This window comes from Mastigoproctus giganteus, chromosome 4 (genome assembly GCF_048544385.1).
Source record: "Mastigoproctus giganteus isolate SK-2022 chromosome 4, ASM4854438v1, whole genome shotgun sequence".
NCBI lineage: Eukaryota > Metazoa > Arthropoda > Arachnida > Uropygi > Thelyphonidae > Mastigoproctus > Mastigoproctus giganteus.
The window spans coordinates 243,230,035-243,238,441 of record NC_143578.1 but is presented as its reverse complement, the minus strand read 5'-3'; positions in this window follow the sequence as shown (position 1 = coordinate 243,238,441).

The window sequence follows — 8,407 nt, the reverse complement described above, 5'->3', positions numbered from 1 at the left end:
ATTTTTCTGTATACAATAGTTGTTTGTTATACAGTCATTAGACCTCTAGCACAGTCTTACCCCATTTTTGCTTTCTCAGTGCATATGTGACAGCGAACTGCTCCAACATTGCACTGGGCACTTATATTGACTTGATCCACCGCCTTAAATTTAATATGCGTCTTAACTAAGAGCAGAAACCCGTTCTCCCGTTCCTGTTCTGTTTGTTGTTCCTGTATACCTAATACTGCCCTTATTCCAATTCAGCATTGCTTAAGTTTGAGCAGTGGTGCACTGCTCAAAGTAACTAAGCCAGTGCGGTGCATTGGGACCCACTGCCCAAATACCCGAAAAAGAAAAAAAATTAACTGAGTAAAAATCTAATTTTTTAGTTATGTTTATGTTAAAATTTACTATGTCTACGGACGATAATTTCTTTTCACAATAATTTTTTTTCATAGCTGCTGCTTCCATGGCAATTTTTAAGGATTTGTTTTTAAGGATTTTTTATTTTTACCAAAACAAATATTTTCAGGGGGGCCCACACTAAACTTTGCATTGGAGCTCACTTTTTCTAGTTATGACATTTTGAGTTTGAGTGACTCCACGTCTCCATATCCTCATAATGTCTGCATTCAATGACTTCATGAGTATTTCATATCCATCAAATTTATTTACAAAGTTGCTAGCATTAGTGTATAGGCAAATATACAGTACATACACATGTTCTTACTCTTAGTTACCCTACACAGTCCACAGTAGGGCTTGAAATCCCTGAAACCTTGCTTTCCAGGCTGCTGCCTACTCTAATAGAAGCAGTTCAAGAATCACTTTCACCTCTGCCTGCGCCCCTAGTTAATTCGCTAGTCTATGTTTGCTCCCGCCCTTTCAAACTAGCAGTTTTCTGGCTCTGCTATCACTGTCTCGATAGCTCCAGCAAATAGTCTTGTACCCCTTCTATTTAAGTGGGTCCCGTCCCTGTAAACACTTCTCTCCGACGCTTAGAAAAATTCTACTCCACAAGCCTTGCACATTCTCTCCTTGGTCGAATTTATTGACAACATGTACTCTCTCCTATCGTGTGTTGGCAGAATTGCAAACACATTGCAATTCAATCCTAACTCGGGCTTTTTTTCACAAATTTGTACCTGCTAAGTAAATCCTCAGACCTCAGACTCTTAATATTATTAGTTTCAACATGTACAACAGTATCACCTTTTGTGCCCTTAAAGGTTAATATCTTTTCTACAACGTCATTTACTTTTTCCCCTAGTAGACGTGATGGAGAAAGATATTTTAAGATGGAGATGTGATTCATGTTATCTTTGATCATGCACCATCCTTCACCGCCGATAAATCTGTTTGACACACCACCGTCTGGCAGTCGTTTGGAGAAGTCTGGGTTTGATTTCTGTAGACACATTCCGGAATTTCTAATTCCGCCTCAATCAAGCCAGTTAGTCAATATTAGGAGAAAGGATTGGGGTTTACCCTCATGACTTATTCCTATATTTTCTTGAACAACAAAATTTACCCTAGGTCATACACGCACACATACACAATACAGGTTACTGATTTGAAATACAAGTTTCGTAAAATTATACGTATGTATTTTTATATATTTGATGACGGAATTGATGGGGAGTATTTGGTCAGGATCCCTTAAAGCCTGCGAAGGACTAACTATCGGTCCAAAACGAACCGGTTATTGCGCGATGAGGTCATTCTGTTGCTCAAAACTCAACATTTCACAATCTATTTGAGCTTCCACCTGACTAGACAGATTTGGCATAAGAGTATTCAGCACTGTAGGCAAGCCCTTATTTTTGAGTCCTATTAATGTTTCATAAAGTAAAGTAGGAGCGAAATGTTTTTATTTTAATAAAACATCGTTCTTCAACAATTTTTTTTAATTAACTGTCAACAGTCCCTTATATTTTTTTTAAGTTTATTTAAATTTTGTAGCATTCTAGGCATAGTACTCCTAGTGATTAGTGCTGGTCGTGTTGCTAGGCAGTGTTCATTGTCATATCTAGGGAATAATCGGAACAAGATAGGATACAATTATTTTCTTTTCTCAATGCAAATGGACCTGTGGTACTGGATTCTATGACTTCATACCATTCATATGATAATCTGCAGAATGCTTCCATAATTTGGCAGCTTACAAAAGATCATATGCTTTATTTTCATGGAATCACCAGTTTAATTTTATGATGGGAATAATGCCTTACTCGTCACAGTTAAAATAATGGATTCTCGAACTATCATTTATACAAGGACATTTCAAGGACTAAAAAAGCAATTTGCGTATTAAATACTGATAACACAGCAGAACGCTTTTCGTGAACATCACGTGCATTACATACTGAGGCATATCTAAAAATCAGGTTTAATTTCAGTCCATTTAGTATGTCTCCTGCTCCATAACCAGAATAAGACAAACTCTTATGCACCAAGTTTGCTTATGTGCCTGATCATGTACAAGCTTGCTTCCTTGCATTGTTTTGCCAATTGGAATAGTAATTAGTTCATTTTGAAGTAAATGATCGAAAAACACACACAAAAATATTTATATATCTCAACACCTTATTTGGATACGTTATTGAATACATTTTGCTGGTTCCATCATCAGGTCAAAATGAAAGTAAACTGGCTTCTCAATGGCTCCTCTCTTTCTCAAAGCTAAAGTGATGTGTAAGTGTTTATTTTATTTTGAATTAGTGTTGCCAACTTATATCCTACCTTGTATAACGACGTTTGAACTACGTTTTCCTACCTTGTATAACGACGTTTGAACTACGTTTTCAAACGTCGTTATACAAGGTAGGATACAACCCTCGTCGTTGTACAAGGTAGTATCAAAATTCGGTGTATACTTATGTATAAATATTATTATTATTATTATTACTAAATCAGTTTATTGACCAAATAAATATGGTCTGTATCCCTTACGTGGGATTAAGCCAGGAGAGCGAATAACCAAGTGTATTATTACGTGTATAAAATCAAGGGCGAATAATCAAGTGTATAAAAGAGACCATTGGCATCTCTTTAGTGCACATAACTGTAATAACTACACGCAGAATTTTTCAAAATGATGTTATTTACACATTTTTTCCATAGATTATATAATCGCTGAAAAGCTTCTCCGAATTCCCCTTTTGGAAAAAGTTTTTTGTTCGTTGTTATGTAGCTACGTCAACTTCACAGGATAATCATTGATTAATGAATTCTCGAGTGTTTGGAGGAAAGGAATACAAAACAGTGCAAGGCCAGGCGAATAAGATGACGTTGTAAGATAGTTGAGGAATGTTTAGAAACGGTGACAATTATTTTTGTACGATAAGAGTAGGAAGATTATCATGGAGTCATTTCCAATTTTTACTTGCTTAGCTAGATTTTCTTCAATTTGATTTTCTAGATTTTCTTGCTTAGCTAGATTTTCTTCAAATTCCCCGGTCTTTTAACAGTACGGCCTCCTAGTCTTGATTTTTTTTTTTTTTTTTTTTTTTGTGGGAAACTTCTGTTCGGAGAACCGCAGTTTTGTTTGCTTGATTGATTGGTAAATTTAAACCAGTTATTTTGAAAGTTCAGCTCTTACTTCCATCTGATCTGTTATTAAAAACATGGGCACAAAAAAGTTTCATAATCTATCCATATTTAAAATTCAGGTATCATAGTTTGGCAACAACCACATAATATTCAAATTTCAGAGCATATATCTTCAGTCATCTTTGAAATGTTCTACCTCTTGATAGTTTCCGTGGTTCTTCAACAGACAGCAAATTTTCATAGGTCCCCCCCCCCCCCAAAAAAAGCATCCTAAAATCAACGCTGGGAAATTGTCTATCTTCAATAACAGTTAAAAATAAACCTTTGCATATGAGCAACCAAAAGTGCTACTTGCTATAAACAAAAATAAAAAAAAAAAAAACCTAGACATTCTAGGTTAAAAAATTTTTCATATTCTATTTTCAGGTATATTTAATGAATTCAGTCTTGGAACTTTCTCAACTATATAGATTCAGCACCATACGGATTTCTGAACTATGGATAAATTGCCAGTATTTGTAATTGTCATAGTTAGAAATGCATTAGTATGTTAAAAATAAGCTAAGTTAAACTTTGGGGGGGGGGGGGGTTCACTGAAATATAATGCATGGAGGCGACGGTTAGATGAGGGCCTCAGTTCCTTTCTAAAAATGTAAAATTGAGTTTCTTATTCAGAAAAAAAAAAAAAGAAAAAAAAAGATGGTTAGATAGTAAGAACCATAAGAGCTTCTGTATCCATGCACCTGAGCCTTGCAATATTTGAACTGTCTCAGGTCAGCTAAACTATTAAGATGCATTTATGGGGGTGGTCGCACCAGTATTATGCAAATTTTTTCGGAGTAAAAAACCCAATTTCAATTGTAGTATTTTGCTCAGCGGTCGATATGAAATATTTTACGAAACGAAATGCTATTTTAGAAACTGTTTGTTTTATTCTTTTTAAATCAAATATGTACATAACCGTATCCATACTAGTTACTAACCGGAATGGTATTCTGATGCACACAGTCCGTATCAAGTCCCCATTTACGCAATAATAGGGGATGGGAAGTCAATTCGGTTCTTATGAAGTGTTACGGGGTCCGTGAGTGCTCAATAATTTTAAAAGCTCATATCTGTGAATAATGAGATGGGCGTCAAACTAAAAAAAAAAAAAAAAAACAGTTTTATCACCCACTTTATATAAATCCAGTCTCTCCATTTAGGAATAATTCATGCTAACAGTTAATCTTGTTGTTTTTCGTTTTCACCTTTCAGGAGTTCATATTTCTGATTTCCAGACCTATAGAACACTTGGTCAAGATGCGATTTCCCATCTCTCTTCAAGTATTGAAACAATCATACTTTTTGTCACCACTGGCAAATTCCTTTAAGTCATCAACGAAATCGCGTGTGCTGTTCTGACAGCCTATATGCAGTACGGCAGAATTTCATATCCATTTCTGTATTTCTTGTAGATCTTTTTCATTTTGTGAAATACTTCGAAACAAAGAACTCAAAGTACTTGGTAAGCTAGAAAGTAAGGTATTTCTAGAATTACTGACACCTAATGTTGTACACGGTGGTCATAAAAGTCCTTTCCAACGTTTAAAAATTAATAACTCGAAAATAAGTAGTATCGAAAAAAGGTGTTTGCATTGTAATTAGTACGTGGTGGGATTTTTTTAACCAACAAAATTAGTTCGAAATTTAACCACCAGACGTCACTAACCAATTATCTTTTCCGCTCGTTATAAAAACAAATGACTGGGATCAGAGAATTCCAGTGTTTGCTCGTTGGAATCATATTCTTCGTCGTCAACATAAAAAGTTTGAAGCTGGTATAACTTAAGTAGTCAAGTCTTGTCAAGTTCATAAAGCTATCCATATAGTCGTGATTTCAACCAGTGAACTATTGACAAGTTTGTGGAGAATCCAGAATACTCATTTAACATCTTATGGGCGAAGCAAGTACATCTTGATGGATCTGTGCTAGGCACAAATTGTCGGATTTTGGTAGAAAAAACCCAGTTGGGAATCACTTCATCTATTAAAGGTTATAGTATGTTTCGGATTTATGGCTTACACTATCATTGGTCCCACTTTCTTTAAAACCATTAACAATCAATGAAGGAGTGAACTGGTTGTCATCATCATCATCAGCCATTTTCAATCCACTGCAGGATGAAGGCCTCTCCAGCAACTTTCCAGTTCCTTCTGTTTTGAGCACTGGCCATCCATTTGGAACTGGTTGTAGTTGGCCCCAGCTTCTCTCATCGATTTCATATAATTTTTTTTTGCAACGGTAACTTGCTACAAACAATATTGGTCCCGATGGCAATTGTAGCCTGTCAGTCGGTCCCTAATTCGACGGTATTTTGAGACATGCACAATTAACGGCATATGATATCTTAGCCTAATGGGGGGACCATCCTAGGCAGAAAAGACAGTGGTTCGAATCTTGTCTATGAATCTAGGAACTTTTATCGGCTCTTTTTTATTCCGTGGCTGAGTTAGACGGTTTTCAGTGTGGATGGCAAAGGTTTTATCCCGGAAACTCTGTTTTTTTGTTCAGCAAATAAACTAGAGAACAGCACAATTTATAGACATACGAATAATACACATGGCGAGACAAGTTAGTTCTGACACTGGGCTAGCGGGGTGGGTAAAGTGCCTGCCTGGCAACCCAAGATCAGGGCTTAGATCAGAGTAAATGCAAAAACTTTGGGAGGTGTATTATGGCCACAGAAGCTGATGCGCCAACAACTAAAAAAAAAAAAAAAAAAAACAAGTTAGTTCTTGGGTGGCCCTAATATGACAGTTTGTTTAGCCTATTGCAGACCAAACTTGGCTAAAGGCAAATTTCCTCACGTCTATCCTACATCCGTCTTTCCTCAATTTGAATTTATGCCCTCTTAAGTGATTATTCTGAGCAAGAGGAAGAATCCCATCAGCATTGAGCATGCTCAAACAATTCAAGGCTTTATACACCTCTATCAGATCACCTCGCTGGTGCCTAATCTCCGTTTCTTTTCCTCTTCCACTCCTACTATTACTTTCCCTCTACCTTTTTGCTTTTCTAAGTCTAATAGGGACAATGGATAGTCGAGTTATTATCCCACACAAATACAAAATAGCCCTGAAACGGCACCAGGGTTGAGTCATATAGAAATGAGTGAATAAGGGCGACTGTCCCTTTTCGGTTTTTTTTTTTTTTTTTTAAGCCATACAGGTCACTAGATAGTCCCAAAGCAGGACCAATAAAGGGTCCCTGAAGGGTTAATTCCATAGAAATATCCGGAAACTGAAAAGCACGTCTGGTCTAACCAGTACGCCTATCTACCCACTGATGAAGGCTAAAGAGCCAGAAACGGCACCAGAGCAAGATCTTAATCATCTTTGCAGGACTCTGACTGGGTTACAACAGTCCCCGTCAGGGGGACGCATTGCCCAGCCGGGGCATGGAGCTCTCAGTTCGTACGAATTATAACTAATTATCCCTTTCATTCTTCTACGGCATCTTTTCCTCTCCCTCTCTTGCTATCACTTTCCTACCTCTTTTTTTCTTTGCTCAGTCTTATAGGGATATTGAGGATAGCTGATATATTTATCCCATACCATATTTCAAAACTGCACCAGGGGGAGCCTGATGATGTCCGGAGTTTCCAAGAATAGGTAACAACAGTAATTCTCCACTGGGGAAGCGTTGCCTATTTGAGGAGTTTGAGTTTTTGAGTGGCGTGAGTTGAAGGAGTTACTGTCCCTTTCATTCTTCTACAGCGTTTCTTTTCCTCTTCCACTCCTACTATTACTTTCCCTCTAGCTTTTTGCTTTTCTAAGTCTAATAGGGACAAGTGGATAGTCGACTTATCATCCCACACATATACAAAATAGCCCTGAAACGGCACCAGGGGGAGCCTGATGATGTCCGGAGTTTCCAAGAATAGGTAACAACAGTCCTTCTCCACTGGGGAAGCGTTGCCTATTCCAGGAGTTTGAGTTTTTGAGTGGCATGAGTTCAAGGAGTTACTGTTCCTTTCATTCTTCTACAGCGTTTCTTTTCCTCTTCCACTCCTACTATTACTTTCCCTCTACCTTTTTGCTTTTCTAAGTCTAATAGGGACAACTGGATAATCGAGTTATTATCCCACACAAATACAAAATAGCCCTGAAACGGTGCCGTCTGGGTGGTGGTCTCCACTGAGAATAAGTAACAACAGTCTTCTCCTTCGGGTGAAGCGTTACTTATTCGAAGTAGTGCAATGTCATGGCAACTTGTCGTTAAGGTATTCACAATATGAGATGCAACTTAAACGATGCCGCTATTGCAAATTTGCTAATTTATATTTAGCTGTGTATAAACGACGCAATTGCACCAAAATACACATAGTCTAATCTCTTTCGCAGCTTGAGGCTTTAAGCCCTAATGCATTAGAGTATTAGTATCTGTTTATTGCTCGTTTCATGAGCCACACCGTGGACAGCGGTGAACTGGGATGGGGGGGGGGGGTAATATTTACTTACTAAGATGTAAGATGTGTCCCTGGTTACGTGCAGCAGCATATATGCATGACCTGGACGATGAGGAGGTGGTGTAGACGGGCACGCTTTCTAGGAGATCACCTTCCTAGTGGCAAAGAGGCCATAAACAACAACACACTCTACGCAAACATAACATTACACTCGTTTCTGGCCATTCAACAGAGTTTTCGTATCTACACAGAGTAACACGGTAGAGATGGACTAATGTTCCTGGAGCCGCGGTACAAAAGATACCATACATGTCTACATACGAGGGGTTTTCGAAAAGTAAGGTAACACATTTTTTCTCTTGATGATGTTTATTAATACGAAGTTGAAATTACACACCAAGAAATAAGTGAACATGCACTAC